The 15,689-nt window shown below is 36.8% G+C and overlaps 1 long non-coding RNA gene across 1 annotated transcript in view; it reads left to right on the top strand.

Moving 5' to 3' along the window:
- The window catches only part of LOC109350046, a 29,520-nt gene continuing 15,916 nt past the window's right edge, over positions 2,086-15,689 (top strand). The window contains exons 1-3 of the long non-coding RNA XR_002108063.1: positions 2,086-2,098; positions 3,432-3,438; positions 5,770-5,782. This is a non-coding gene — a long non-coding RNA (uncharacterized LOC109350046). The remainder of the gene's footprint in view (positions 2,099-3,431; positions 3,439-5,769; positions 5,783-15,689) is intronic.

The raw sequence follows: 15,689 nt of genomic DNA, 5'->3' as shown, positions 1-15,689 counted from the left end.
CACATAATTGACTTATGCTTAGAAGGTTGTGCTTGAGTCCTTCAACATATAGTGCACATTCTATAGTTGTTGAGGGTGGCTTATCGACTCTACCAACTCCAAGAATTTTTCCCTTGTTGTTATGACCATAAGTGACATAGCCTTTGCCCCTTTGAGTGAGGACAAAGAACTTGCTTCTATCGCTCGTCATGTGTTTTGAGCAGCCGCTATCCAAGTACCATAAGTTCCAGGCGGCTCTCAAATTATCCTGCAAAACAAATTAAAAATATTTTCTAGGTATCCAATATGATTTGGGTCCTACAGGGTTAGCACCTTTTCCTCCCCATTTGTATTGGCTTGTTGACACACCATATTTTCTAATATAACAAGTGTTAGGTGTGTGACCAATTTTATCACAGTAAGAACAAGTGGCTAGATGCTTATGTGTCCAAGATTTTATTTTAAAAATAGGATTACAATGGACAATTTCTTTATGAAATATTTTAGTGCTTCCCACGATTGTTTTTCCTAAGACATTCCCATTTTTAGCCACACGACTATTTGCATAGCCAAGACCTCTACGGTCTGTTGAATGTCTTTGGACTTTTAAGATCTTGTCTAAATTGTGATTGATCTTGTTGAGTTTATTAAGTTTAAGACTTAATGTTGAAACTTTAGTTTCAAGAGCAACACATTTTTGACATTAGGGAGAAGTAGGTTTTTCAATATCTTTCTTTAGAACTTTGTTATGGCTTTCCAAAATAAAAATTTCATTTTTCTGTTTTAGGAAAAGTTTGGAAAGCTTAACATATTCTTGATGTAAATCATTGAAAGCATTTTGTAACTCATCATATGAAAAAGTATCATTTGGTTCAGAGTTACTAACCTCATAATCATCATTTGAATTGTGTGAAGCCATCAAGGAAATATGTGATTGCTCCTTAATTCTGAGTTCTGCATTTGAACCATCATCTTTATCTTCTGATATAACATTTGTTCTTCTACGCTTCCTGTCCTTCTTTGCTTTGAAAGTTTGATGCTTTTGTAGGGCTGGACAAGCACATTCAAGATGATATGGTTTTTTTGCATATAGAGGATGTAGATTTTTGCTTTGATGATGATGCTTCACTATTTATTGTAGACCTTTGTACTTCTTTGGCTCCATGTATCATTTCTAGAGTGTCCCAAATTTCTTTCGATGTTTTGCAACTTGACACTCTAAGGAATTCTTTTTCTTCTAGAGCCGACACAAGAATGTTTTTGGCTTTAAGGTCGTATTGGACTTTATTTTTATCTTCAGTGTTTCATGAACATTTTGTTCTGGTTGTTTAACCCCATTAACAACCATGTATGGTATGAATGGACCTTCTTCTATTGAGACCTATATATCTAAGTCTTGAGATTATATGAAGATTCTCATTCTGATTTTCCAGAAATCATAGCACTCTCCAACAAAGCTTGGAGGGCGGTTCATGTTGAAACCTTCTCCTAGGAATGATATTAAGGCCATCTTCAATATAGGATCAGACTTGAGAATAACTTACACACAAAATAGCTTTGATACCAATTGTAAGAATGAGATTGCAACTAAGAGGGGGGTGAATTAGTTGACTTAAAATAATGGCCACTTTTTCTGCAAAATCAAGAGTTAAAGTGCAATGGAAAATATATGCAGAAAATTAACAATTAAAATCAAAGAGATAAGGGAGAAGAGAATACACAATGATTTTTATATTGGTTCACTTTCTTGTCCACTAAAGGCTACGTCTAGTAATCTTGCAGCACATGAGATTTTTCCACTAAAGATTAGGAGTTGCAATTACAATATCCCACCTCGAGATCTCTATGTACCTTACACACTCCTTAATCCTTATTCACCTTTGGAAAACACTTTTCCAAGTGATTCTAATCCCCTTTCTTATCACACCCAATGAAAGAAAGTATTCTGCAATAATAATGAAAAGTGTTCAATAATGGTAGAATTGCCTTTACAAGTATGAAAGTGATGTAACTTGCAATCCAATCAACTCTTTTGTAAACTTAGTAATAATGCTCTTTATACGTTTGTAAACTTGAAACACTTTAAATTTAAGCAACTTCAGAAAAATCAAGTTTGAACGTTTAAGAACTTGTTGCCAAAAGTGCAGAAAATAATTTCAGAATATGTATAAGAGCTTTTGAAATTTGTATGAGAGTTGTGTATATGTTGTGTGCAATGATTGTGAATTTTAATGCCTTTATATAGGCTTTCCAATCAGCCAAAATGTCTCTTTGAAAGGGTAGGAATTGATTGGAATGAAACCATGTCTTTTGGGTTGAAACTCATTCACTTTGAATTTGAAAATCTGATGCAACAACTCTGAGTAATCAATTACAGCATTGAGTAATCAATTACTCAAATATTCTGTCCATTGATCATTTATTTTCGAATTAGAGTAATCGGTCACAACAAGTTGAGTAACCGGTTACTCAACTTTAATAACACTGATAATCTGTTACTCAAAGACAGTAATGAATTAATTTGATCATTTTTAAGTTGGATAACTCTTTTCTCACACTCGTAACTTGTTACTTAGATGAAGTAACCCGTTACACACTATTTTTGAAAATTGTTTTAAGTATTTTAAAGTGTTTCAATTTTATTTTAAAAGTAGTTTGAGAATTACTACTATTGTATAATCAAGAGTATAAGATAGAAGTAGCTATTTTAGACTTAGACTAAAAGTCTTGAATATCTTGAAGCTTGAATCTTCATTGTCTTCATAAGTATTATTCCTTTTTCTTCTTTTTGGTGATGTTGGTGTCTTCATCGAAACTGTGCCAAGTTCAGGAGCAATGATATTCTTCACAAAAAGAAGCCTTAACATAACCCTTGTAATCCCTGAAAATGCCCATTCCACCCGAAAGGCCAGGACATCCATAAGCTGCACCATATGTGTTTACTTTAATCCAGCTAGAAGTAGGACGAGCCCAAAGAAGTTCAATAATTTTAGGAGCATTGTTGAAATTTAAAAGGACCATGAGATCTTTGAGGATACTAGAATCCAAAAGAGAAAAACCAGAACAAGATTTGATGTAGCTGCTAGTAGAAGAGACGTCAGACCTTATCTTTTATATTGCATTAGCCACCATGAGATTTTTGTCAAGAAATCTACATTGATTCCTACAGACCATATAGTACTAACAGTGTGAATGATTGAGGAAGTTAGAACCTCTTTGATTTGAGGGGACCAATTTCCTCTGCAAACCATAAAAATTGAGGAGATAATGGAGATATCCAACTGGATTGAGAAGGTTGAGCCAAGCCATTGCCAAATTGAGGAAGTAAAAGGGCAAAGCAAGAACAAATGCTCTATAGTTTTAGAGCTAGCCTTGCAGAGGTTACATACTGAAGGCATGTGGTAGCCTCTCTTTTGAAGATTGTCATCCGTAGGCATTTTGTTTTTTAAGAGTCTCCAAGTAGTGAAAAATATTAAAGGTATAATTGTATCATTAACCATGTTAGCATGAATACTGACCGAGTCTTTTGCCTTTGACTGAGGGATTCTGGCTCGTGACCAAGGGTGCCTTGATCGTGACCGAGGAATGCTGACTCATGGCCTAGACCGTGACTGAGGAAACTTAGTGCATCAGACTCGTGGCCTGGATCATGAGCGAGGGTGTTTAGCGCATCAGACCTGGACCAGGCATGTCCAACATTGGCACACTTGCATATGTCTGATGAATTAGGCCTGGCTAGTGGCACATCAGACCTGGCCTAGGCGCATCAGCTTGGCACATCAGACTTGACCTAGGCGCATCAGCTTGGCGCAGTAGACTTGGCCTAGGCGCATCAGTTTGACGCACCAAACTTGGCATATAGCCCTGCACCAGACGCATCTGGCATGGATCAGAAACATGAACTTGGTGCATCAGGCGCACAAGTTCCACATGCTTGGCGCACCAATCTTGGCGTTAGATCATGCTTGGATTACATCTTAATTTTGAAACTTTACATGGGCATATTTTTGGCTATGATAATTTTAATCATTTTGGTCAAAGTTGGTTAAGAGTTACTTGGGTTAAGGGTTGTTATTTTTCGGTTTTTGCCAATTGCTTGTTTCACAAGCAACCTAAACTCTATTGTATAAATATAGTCCTTATGGGCATTTTATAATTCAATGAATGGAGATATTATTCATGCTATTTCCGCAATATGATATCAAGAGCTAGTTCCTAAAAGAACATGCTCAACACTTCTCTGCTACACTCTCTTTCTTCTCGAACACCTCTCTAAAATTACTCTATTCCTTCTCTGGCTTCCTTCAATCTTCCCAATTTTGGATTGAAGCATGACAAAATTGACAAGCATGGATCATAAGAGAAATACCCAACTCACAACTCATAATAGTGAAACACAGAACCCCTACTATCTTCATCCTAGGGATAGCCGAGGAGCAACTCTCGTCACACCACCATTAGATGGCACTAATTACCAAACTTGGAGCAGATAAATGAAGAGAGCATTACTCTCAAAGAACAAATACAAGTTTGTGAATGCCTTCATCACTGCACCAAGTCAAGATGACCCTGAATTTGACAATGGGAAAGGTGCAATAACATGGTCATATCATGGATCACAAGGTGTCTAACACCAAAAATCTCTCAAAGCATTATATACATTCAAAGTGCTCAAGATCTTTGGGAAGATCTCAAGGAGAGATTCTTAAAGGGTGACTATTTTCGTATGTCTGATCTCTTACAAGAAGTACACTCCATAAGGCAAGGGGATAAAGGCGTATCAAAGTTCTTCACTAACCTAAAAACTTGGTGGGAAGATCTTGAATCCTTTAGACCAATTCCTCTCTGTCAATATGGAAACAAATGCACATGTGGTGTCTATGAGAAGATGAGGGCATATCGTGAAAATGAATATGTGATATGCTTTCTCAAAGGCCTAAATAAAGAATTCAACACCTACAAGGTTCAAATTCTTCTGATGGAACCCTTTCCGTCCATAAATAAGGTGTTTGCCCTGCTGATTCAACAAGAAAGGCAATTGGAGACAAATATCTAAGGAACCAAGATTCTCTTTAACTCCACCAACAAGGGAAATACTCATCAAGATGAACAAGGACAACCTTAGAGATCAAAAGGTAATCCTAGAAGAAGCAACACCAATCAAGGAAGGAAAAGGGGATTGACAAGATTCTACAAGAAAACGAACACTAAAGTGTGCACTTATTGTAGCAAGGAAGGTCACACAATTGAGACTTGCTACTTCAAGCATGGCTTCCCCTCATACTACCAATAAGACAAGACAAGACAAGAAACAAACATGATCAATAGTGTTACCACTGAAAATATCATAGAACCTGAGAATAGCAACGAATCATCAAGCTCTAAGAACTAGGCTGCAGAAGATGATCAACAAGTATCAGGTAGTATCTCCCTATGGATCTTGGACACTAGTGCTGCAGACCATGTTTGTCCCAACTTAGATGAATTTAACATGTTTCACTCTATAACACCAACCATCATTAATCTGCCCAATGGTTCTACCACTTGGGCTAACATATCAGTGACAATTATCTTGTCCAAGTCTTTGACCCTTCATGATGTCCTATATGTACCTGATTTCAAGTTCAATTTAATATCCATCTATAAACTAACAAAATATATGCACTGTCAACTAATCTTTGATGGCTTAACATGTTGCATCCAAGATATGACTACCTTGAGGATGATTGGACATGCTGAAGTAAAGAATACTCTATACATCCTTAAAAGAATCACTAGGACAAAGGCTAGGAACAATCATAATGTGAACAATGCTTGTACTAATTACAATTTTAATTTGTGGCACTTTAGATTAGGCCACCCCTCCGTTGATGTTTTAAATTTTGTGTGCAAAACTTATTCCTATGTCAATCATGATTCTTTTGATGCTTGTGATTACTACCACCTTGGAAAACAACCAAAGCTGCCCTTTCATAGTAATAATAATAAGACTAGCAATATCTTTGATTTGGTTCATATGGATATATGGGGGCCAATAGGGACAAATTCAATGCAAAACCATACTATTGTTAATGATTACTCTAGACATACTTGGATTTTTCTTATGAAAGCCAAATCTAAGGTTAGATACCTAGTTCAGGATTTTGTGGATATGATCAAAACTCAATTTGACAAAGTCATTAAGGCCATAAGAAGTAAAAATGAGATAGAATTTAGCATCCTTGACTTCTTTAGGGAACATGGCATCTTACATCAAACCTCATGTGTTGAAACACCTCAACAAAACTCAATTGTTGAAAGAAAACATAGGCACTTTCTGAATGTCACTAGGTGCCTCATTTTTCACTCTAAATTACCCAAGACCTTTTGGTCCTATGCTGTGCCACATGCCACCTATCTGATAAACAAACCACCTAGTCAAATCTTGCAACATAAGTCTCCCTTTGAACTTATCCATGGAAATGCACCCAACCTGCTAGAGACCAAGGTCTTTGGCTGTCTTGGATTTGCCTCAACTCTCATCCAACAAAGGACCAAATTGGATCCTATAGCCAGGAAATATGTCTTCCTTGGCTACAGAATAGGAACCAAGGGATATGTTATGTTTGACTTAAAGACTAGGGAAACCTTTATGTCTAGACATATTTTTTTCTACGAGCACATATTTCCCTATAAGGTCAATGATTCAGGAGACAAGACTAGCCATGAAGACAACGTAAACATGACATTCCTAGATTATGAGAATAACAACAATGATATCAATCAGTTAGAAGAATCTGACCATAGTGATCAGCCTGAGAATCCCGAATTCATCATAAACCAAGATAGTTCCTATGGTGACTCTCCACTTGCACAAACCCATAGGAGATCCAATATGACTAGAGAACTCCCTTCTCATCTTAAAGATTCTATTGTAATTTCTCAGTGCAGATAAACACAAAGGGAGCAAAAGATTATATCACCCCATCACTTATGTGTTATCCTATGGGTCCCTCTCTAGGAGCCATGTCCCTAATGTCCTAAGCATAACTGCCAACAATGAACCAAAAACCTACAATGAAGCCATAAGATCTGACCATTGAATTAAGGCTATGCAGCAGGAGCTCAATGCCTTAGAGATAAACAACACTTGGGGTATAGATGACCTCCCTAGTGACAAGAAGCCTATATGATGCAAATGGGTCAACAAGATCAAATATAAGTCTGATGGCAATATAGAAAGATATAAGGCTAGGCAAGTGGCCAAGGGGTACAACCAAACTGAGGATATTGATTTCTTTGACACTTTTGCACCTGTTGTTAAGTTAACAACAATTAGGTTGCTATTTGCCATTGCTTCTTGCCAAAACTGGGTTTTGCATCAATTAGATGCCAACAATGCATTCTTGCATGGTGACCTTAATGAGGAGGTCTACATGAACATACCTCCAGGTGTCACTTATAGTAAACCCAACAAAGTTTGTAAACTAAGGAAGTCTTTGTATGGTCTTAAGCAAGCAGGAAGGCAATGATATACCAAGCTTTCAGAGTGCCTCATTAGCTTAGGATACACTCAATCCCATCATGACCACCCACTTTTCACTAAGAATAAAAGGAAAGCCTTCACTGTCCTATTAGTTTATGTAGATGATTTGGTTCTGGCAGGAAATGAGTAGACTGAAATAAGCAGGGTTAAGCAATACCTAAATGACAAATTCAAGATTAAAGATCTAGGATCCGTTAAATACTTCCTAGGCCTTGAGATTGCTAGAGCAAGAAATGGCATAACTATCTGCCAAAGAAAGTATGCCTTGGACATACTAAGTGACACAAGATTTTTAGACTCTAAATCAGTGCCCACTCCCATAGTCAAAACTACCAAATTACACAAAGATTACTCCTCTAGCTATATTGACCCAAGTTCCTACAAAAAGACTTGTAGAAAGATTTCTTTTATTTAACCAATACTAAGCCTAATATTGGCTTTGTTGCCAACAGTTAAGCCAATTCATGTCTCAACCTACCAATTTGCACCATAAAGTCCTTTGCAGGGTGCTCAGGTACATCAAGGGAAGCCTTGGTCAAGGACTATACTATCCCAATTCTTCCATTCTAAAATTAAAGGCCTTTAGTGACTCTGATTTGGCTGTCTGCATAGATTCTAGGAAATCGATCACATGTTGTTGTGTTTTCTTAGGAGTCTCTCTTGTCTCTTTTACTTCTTGTGAGATTCAATGGTTAACTTACTTGCTTAGAATTTTAAAGTTCCTTTCATACAACCGTTCTTTTCTATTGTGATAATAATTCAGCTAAATATATAGCTGCAAATATAGTGTTCCATGAAAGAACAAAACACATTGACATTGATTGTCATGTGGTTAGGAAGAGGTTACACTCCAAGCTTTTCCATTTGTTGCCTATTTCTACTCTTGAACAGGTTGCAGACATTTTGACCAAGGCATTGGACCCTGCTCCATTTCAATACTTACTCTCCAAGCTTGGAATGGTCAATATATATTCTCCAGCTTGCGAGGGGGTATTAAAGGTAAATCAAGACGAGCAGGTAAGCCAAGTAAGCCATGAACGTATCATTAACCATGTTAGCATGAATACTAACTGAGAGTCTTTTGCCTTTAACCGAGGGATTCTGGCTCGTGACCAAGGGTGCCTTGATCGTGACTGAGGAATGCTGACTCAGGGCCTAAACCGTGACCGAGGAAACTTAGTGCATCAGACTCGTGGCCTGGATCGTGACCGAGGAAGTTTAGCGCATCAGACCTGGACTAGGCACGTCCAGCCTTGGCATACTCGCGTCTGTCTAATGCATCAGGTCTGGCTAGTGGCGCATCAGACCTGGCCTAGGCGCATCAGCTTGGCGCATCAGACTTGGCCTAGGCGCATCAGCTTGGCGCATCAGCTTGGCGCATCAGACTTGGCCTAGGCGCATCAGTTTGACGCACTAGACTTGGCATATGGCCTTGCACCAGACGCATCTGCCATGGATAAGAAACATGAACTTGGCGCATCAGGCGCACAAGTTCCACAGGCTTGGCACACCAATCTTGGCCCTTAGATCATGCTTGAATTACATCTTAATTTTGAAACTTTACATGGGCATATTTTTGGCTATAATAATTTTAATCATTTTGGTCAAAGTTGGTTAAGAGTTGTTATTTTTCTATTTTTGTCAATTGCTTGTTTCACAAGCAACCTGAACTCTCTTGTATAAATATAGTCCTTATGGGCATTTTATAATTCAATGAATGGAGGTATTATTCATGCTATTTCCGCAATAAAAGATTTAGAAGGAGGAATTGCATTAGACCATATGATTTTGCCCCAAGTCCATTGGTTTGATGCAAAAAATATGTGAGAGTAAGCAGCTTTTAAAGACAGGATACCAACCAAAGGTCCTTGCAAAACAAATTTGTCCTGACTGTTATATATAAGAGTCTTGGAAATTTTGTTAGCAATATCAAGAAAGGAGCAGTGGAAAATTGGTGGAATTATCCATTTGGGGTTTTGAATGAAGTCTCTTACAGAAGAATTAAGATGAGGTTGCAGTTCTAAAGGAATATTAAGATAATCCACCAGAGGCAGTCCCAACCAGTTATCTCTCCTGAAGTTGTTTTTGTGCCCATCACCAACTAACCAAATTGAGTTAAGTTGAGCAGTAGACCAATTGTTTCTAATTAAGTTGTATACATTTTTAGTATTCTTCCCGTATTGACAATATATATCATTAAAAAGATATAATATGTAAATAATTTATGCATTCTTAAAATAGTCAAAAGCAATACAAAAGTAATTTATGCAATAGAAAAATAGTAGTTTTTGTGATGGTAACTAATGTAATTTTTTAAAATTTTGAAGAGTGAAATTGATAAGCAAATGACTAAAAGACTTTAACTTTTTAAATACTATTTCAAGTAACTTTATAATAATAGCTTTCATACCCTACAATTTTATTTTTTTAAAAGGTACAAGCTCATTAGTTTTTGTATACCGAATAGCTCTAATAACTTATTGATATGTATTGTGTAAAATAGTAATTTGGCATGTTAATTGAAGAGAGGTCTAGAGTATCTTGATCAGAATCTGGCCAAGAAGTCAATATTAAAATCTAATATTCAATATTTTCCATTGAAATATATAATATATCCTTTTTATTTTAGCACTAGTTTTGCTTTTTTCTTTGAAAATGCCCTCTTCAATCCAAAATTTCAGCTGAAAACAAATGATTTGTCAAAATATGATTATGACTCTCAATTTGGAAATTACCATTTTGTTTGGATTGATCCTCCCCTTCCTGCGCTTTTGATGATGGTGAAACCATTAAAAAATTTGTTGTCGATGAGAATGGCAGACAGAATAGTAAATACAAATTAATCTTGGATTTTGGTTGTCTCCTATAAATAACATTTTGACAATGTATATTAATGTATATAATTGAAGAGGGATTAAGATCATTTAATTTAATTGATAAATTTATATTAAAATTTTATAATATGCAAGCTTATGCATTTGATGAACTTAAAAGTGCCTATAAATACTAATAGTTCAATAAAACTTTAACGTTTCTCCAGTTTTTTAAAAGGATTTCACTGTTAGCAAATTATCTATCATTCATATGTTAACTATCATTAACTCTCAAACAAAAGTAATCTAAATCAATAATAAATGATATACTGAAAATGTAAAATACTTTGTAGTAACATTGCATGAATTTTAAACTCTTTTTAAAATACTTACCAAATATATTAAACAACGGTTGCACAAACCCTTCATATTTCTTCATCCACTAGTAATTGATTTAGGTGATATACTTGACCAAGATCTTTGATAATTATTTTATAGCACTGAATAAAGTGACAATAATTATTATATAAAAATTGTAAAAATAATAAAATAAGATCATATAACTATTTATTGGGGTTAAAATTAAAAGTTATTTAGTGTTACATAATCACTTAAAAGTTAGTTAATATTCATGCATATTTATCTTCTAATCTTAGTCATTAAAATAAGGTGGAATGATTCATATAATTGTTTTTATTTCTCACCATAATAATATATATGTATATATAGAAAGTAACTCAAGTCTATATACTTTTCATATAAAAACGGTGAGAATAATGAATCTAGATATTATATTCATATATGGATGATTTGTATTAAAAGTTAGTTATTAGTTACATATATACTTAAAAAGTCATGTGCATATATATTTTAATCTTGATTATTTAAATAAAATTCAATAATTTATATTTATATTATTCTTGCGAAAAATATCATGAACTCACTTCTTTGAACTTTTTTGTCTGTGTATTGTCAGCTAGCTAGGGTCCTTATCTTCTGTAGCTAGAGTTTTGGAAGAAAATTATGGCTTATTTCCTCTTTTACATGATAAAGCTACATCTAAATTTGTGGTGTTCACAACACGATCACGCGTTAATGGAGTATCATTGTTAGATTGTGCATGTCTAACTCAGCCATTGTACATTGAATAGGTGATACTCCTTCAACAGCCTAGCTACTAGGCTAATAATATTATTCATTGAATTTCTTAATTTATAGTATTTTGGAAGTATGCTGATCATACCAATATGTTTGATGCTTATTGCCGATAATATGCCAAAGAGCTAGCACGGCATTGCCAAGTACTTCTTCATTGATTTGTTCACGGGTATATATTGGCAAGTGGCAAGTAAGCCTTTAATTTATAGAAATTAGAGTTAATTTTTTTTTAAGCAATGGTGCTGAAGCACCCCTGAATTAAAAGGAAAAAGCAGTATCCATTATAAGTTTGTGAACCTGTAGGTTGGTAACCCCAACATATTCCTATTACATTCCCAAAATATTATGGATGGGATTGAATCCCACCAAGTAAAAGTCCTAGACCTTATACTATGATTGGCAAGCAAATCCGCGCAAGAGTTACCCTCCCTGAATATATGAGACACCTTCGAAGACATAGACAATAAAAGAGAATTACATATGCTCCATCTTGAAGCAAGAGTCCAAGGAGGTTGAGCATGCCCTTTAATGATACCCACGACTAGAGTTGAATCACTCTCAATCCATAGGCGATGCCATCCTTTTGCATAAGCAAACTCAATTGCTAGAATAGTCGAAAGAAGCTCAGCATAGATAGCATGTTGTATGTCATAGAAGTCAGCAAAACAAGCCACAAATCTACCAAGGTGGTCTCTGAAAATTCCTCCTCCTCTTGCCAAACCAGGGCTTCCCTGAGCTGCTCCATCCGTGTTCACCTTTATCCAACCAATGTTGGGGGGATGCCAGAGAATTTCCTTTATCCTTGGACCTTTCTTGAAGCGTAAAGAGATGTTAAGACTCCTCAATATAGCAAACTCAAGATGGTTGTTGTTAGCATGACATTTTGAATTATTAGAAGCAAAACTAATATCCATCTTGAGCCTGTCCAGAGCTCTAGCCACTGGGATTATAGTGTCCTCAAACCTTGCCTTTTTTCTCCAAAACCAAATTGAGGCAATAATGTGAGTTATGCAAATAGAGAAGACCTCTTTTGTCTGAGAACTCCAGTCCTTGTTGCTTGTCCTCCAAATGGTTGTGCAAGAAGAAGTGTCTGTGTTTATGGAGAATATGTGGTTTAGCCATAGCCAAAACTGTTGAGCAAAAGCACAATGCAGGAAGATATGATTAGAGGTCTCAAGGCTGTGATGACAAAGGCTACACATGGATACAACACTGCATCCTCTCTTCTGCAGATTATCATTCGTGGGAATTTTATTATGTTTCCATCTCCAAGCTATGAAGGATTTAGAAGGAGGAGTTGTGTTAGACCAGATTTCCTTGAACCATTTGTCCGGATTAGCATGGGAAGATATGTTGGAGTAGGCATCTTTCAGAGATAGATTGCCATCAGAAGTTCCATACCAGACCATTCTATCCTCACTATTCGGAATTAAAGTCCTGGAAATTGCCTTAGCCACATTCGGGAAAAGCTCCACCAATTGAGTAGGAAGGGTCCATCTGCCTTGGTGAATGAATTCACCAACATAGGCCTTCAGGTTTGAGATAAGATTTGAAGGAATGTTCAAGAGCTCCAACAAAGGTGATCCAGTCCAATTGTCAGTCCAAAATTTGATTTTGGATCAATCCCCAACTATCCAAGAGGAGTTTAGATGTATGTGAGACCAATTGACTTTAATGCCATGCCAGATTGAAGATTTATAGTGTCTAGGAGAAATTATGGAGTCCCTACCAAACCTCTTCCTAAAGAAAACAGCCCAATCCTTACTAGAAGATAGCATAGTCCAAGAAAGTTTAATGAGAGAGGCTTTGTTCATCTTAGAGATTGACTTCACACCGAGACCACCAAACTGGGTTGGGGAGCAAACTTGATGCCAATTAACTGTGGCAAGTTTTTTGACTTCAGAGTCCCATGACCATATGAAATTTCTGATCTTTTTGTCCAGAGTTTTAAGCAGATTAGCAGGCCACACATATATGTGAAAGGAGTAAACCAGCATGCTTTGAATCACAAATTTAACTAACTCCACTCTGCCCATTATTGACAGGCATGAACCTTTCCAAGTAGCCAATTTCTGAGCAATTCTGTCATCAATTGGTTGCAGATGAATCCTTTTGGGCTTTCCCTTGAACACAGGTACACCAAGGTAGTTGAATGGAAGAGATCCAACATTGAAACCAAGGAAGGAAGATATAGTACTTATTCTCCTAGGATTTGTGCTGGCAGTGAAGAAATGGCTTTTTGAGGCATTGATTATTTGGCCAGAAGCTTGAGCATAAGTTGTAAGGAGAAGCTTGAGATGTGTAAGCTCTCTTTTCAATCCTTTGCAGAATATGAGCACATCATCAACATAGAGGACATGGCTCATAGTTTGGATGGATGAAGGACCACTGATAGTGCTCATTTTGCCAAGAGCAACTAGATTAAGAATACCCCTGCTCAGGACCTCCTCAACAATATTAAACAGCAGAGGTGATAGAGGGTCCCCCTGCCTAACCCCTCTCTTGCAGCCAAAGAAACCCACACTGTGACCATTAACACTAATAGATAGCCTAGCTGAATGAAGAATAGTCTCAATCCAAGAATTAAATTTTTGACTAAACCCAATTAGCTTTGAGAGTGTTCAATAGAAAATTCCAATCCATGGTGTCAAAGGCCTTGGATATGTCAAGCTTCAAGATAAGATTGCCACCAAAGGTTTTGTGATCCAATAAGTTGGCTGCTTCAGAGGCTAGACAAATGCAGTCTTGAATGTTCCTATCTCTTATGAATCCCTTTTGATTAGGAGAGACAATTCTTGAAGCAATAGTTGCAAGCCTATCATCTAGAACCTTGGTGATGATTTTAAATTGAAAATTTGCAAGAGCAATAGGCCTGAAATCCTGCACTCTATCAGCACCCAGGAATTTAGGGATTAGAACAATAGAGTTGGCATTCATGTTAGGAAGGATCCACCCTTGAGAGAAAAACTGGGACACAGATAGATAAACATCATGACCCACAATATCCCAAAAAGTTTGGAAAAGGACTCCCCCAAACCCATCAGGCCTTGGAGCACCATCTCCATTCATGTCAAAAACTGCCTTTTTGATCTCCTTAGTAGAAGGCATCATTGTTAGCATTGCATTCTCCTCCTGAGAAACTATATTGGGAATTACCTCCTAGATGAGAGAATTCTGAGAGGTTGAATTTTCAGAGGCAAAGAGAGTATGAAAGTAGTCTAGCACATGATTTCCAATATCATCCTGCTCAATTAGCAATCTGTTTCCATCCTTTAGCATATTCATAGACTTAGTTGCTTGCCTTATTTTGGTGACTCTGTGGAAAAAGGCAGTGTTTCTATCCTCATTAACTTGCCAATTTATCCTAGCTTTTTCTTTCCAAAAAGCCTCCTCCACTTCAAGAGCAAGCAAAAGAGATTTCTGAGCCAAGCTTTCCTGATCCCTCCAAACTTGGCTAGGCATTAGATCCTTGGAATTCTGAATTAGCTCCAAGTCAGCCAAAGCATTGGTGACATTAAGATGGATGTTACCAAAGACATTTGTGTTCCAGTGCTTGAGCTCTTTCTTAAGAGACCTGAGCTTATGAGAAATGGTATACATGGGGCAACCATAGCAAGGCATGTTCTAGATATTCTCCACCACCCTCTTGTAATCCTCATGCTTGATCCACATCTTGTGAAATCTAAAGGGAGATGCTCTCCTAACAGAAGAGTTGGAATTGAGCAGGATAGGGTGATGATTAGAGGAAATTCTAGGCAAAGTACAACAGGATGTTTGGCCCCAAGTACTTAGCCACTCCTCATTACACAAGCTTCTATCTAACCTTTTTTCAGTTAAAGCAATCCCTGATCTCCTATTAGACCAAGTGAACAGATACCTCTTGTGTTGAGATAGATCAAATTAGAGCAATCCGTGAAGGTTTGAAACTCATTAGAGGGCAAGGCCTGAGGAACACGAGGGCCTCTAGCCTCATTAGCACCCAAAACAACATTAAAGTCTCCTATGCAAGTCCAGGGCCCATCATTAGTTAAAATTAGAGTATTCAACTCATACCAGAGGCTTCTTCTTTGGATGTAGTTAGTATGAGCATACACAACACTAATGTAACATCTTTTATCAGCAATTGAGACTAAGAAAGTGATGTGTTGAGAAGAGTTGAGCAAAATAATAGGAGAATAATCATGGCTGCATAGACCCCAAAGGTTAGGCAAATT

This window comes from Lupinus angustifolius, chromosome LG06 (genome assembly GCF_001865875.1).
Source record: "Lupinus angustifolius cultivar Tanjil chromosome LG06, LupAngTanjil_v1.0, whole genome shotgun sequence".
NCBI classification, from domain to species: Eukaryota; Viridiplantae; Streptophyta; class Magnoliopsida; order Fabales; family Fabaceae; genus Lupinus; species Lupinus angustifolius.
Note: the sequence above shows the minus strand (reverse complement) of the source record. Positions and strands in the feature narration are given on the sequence as shown.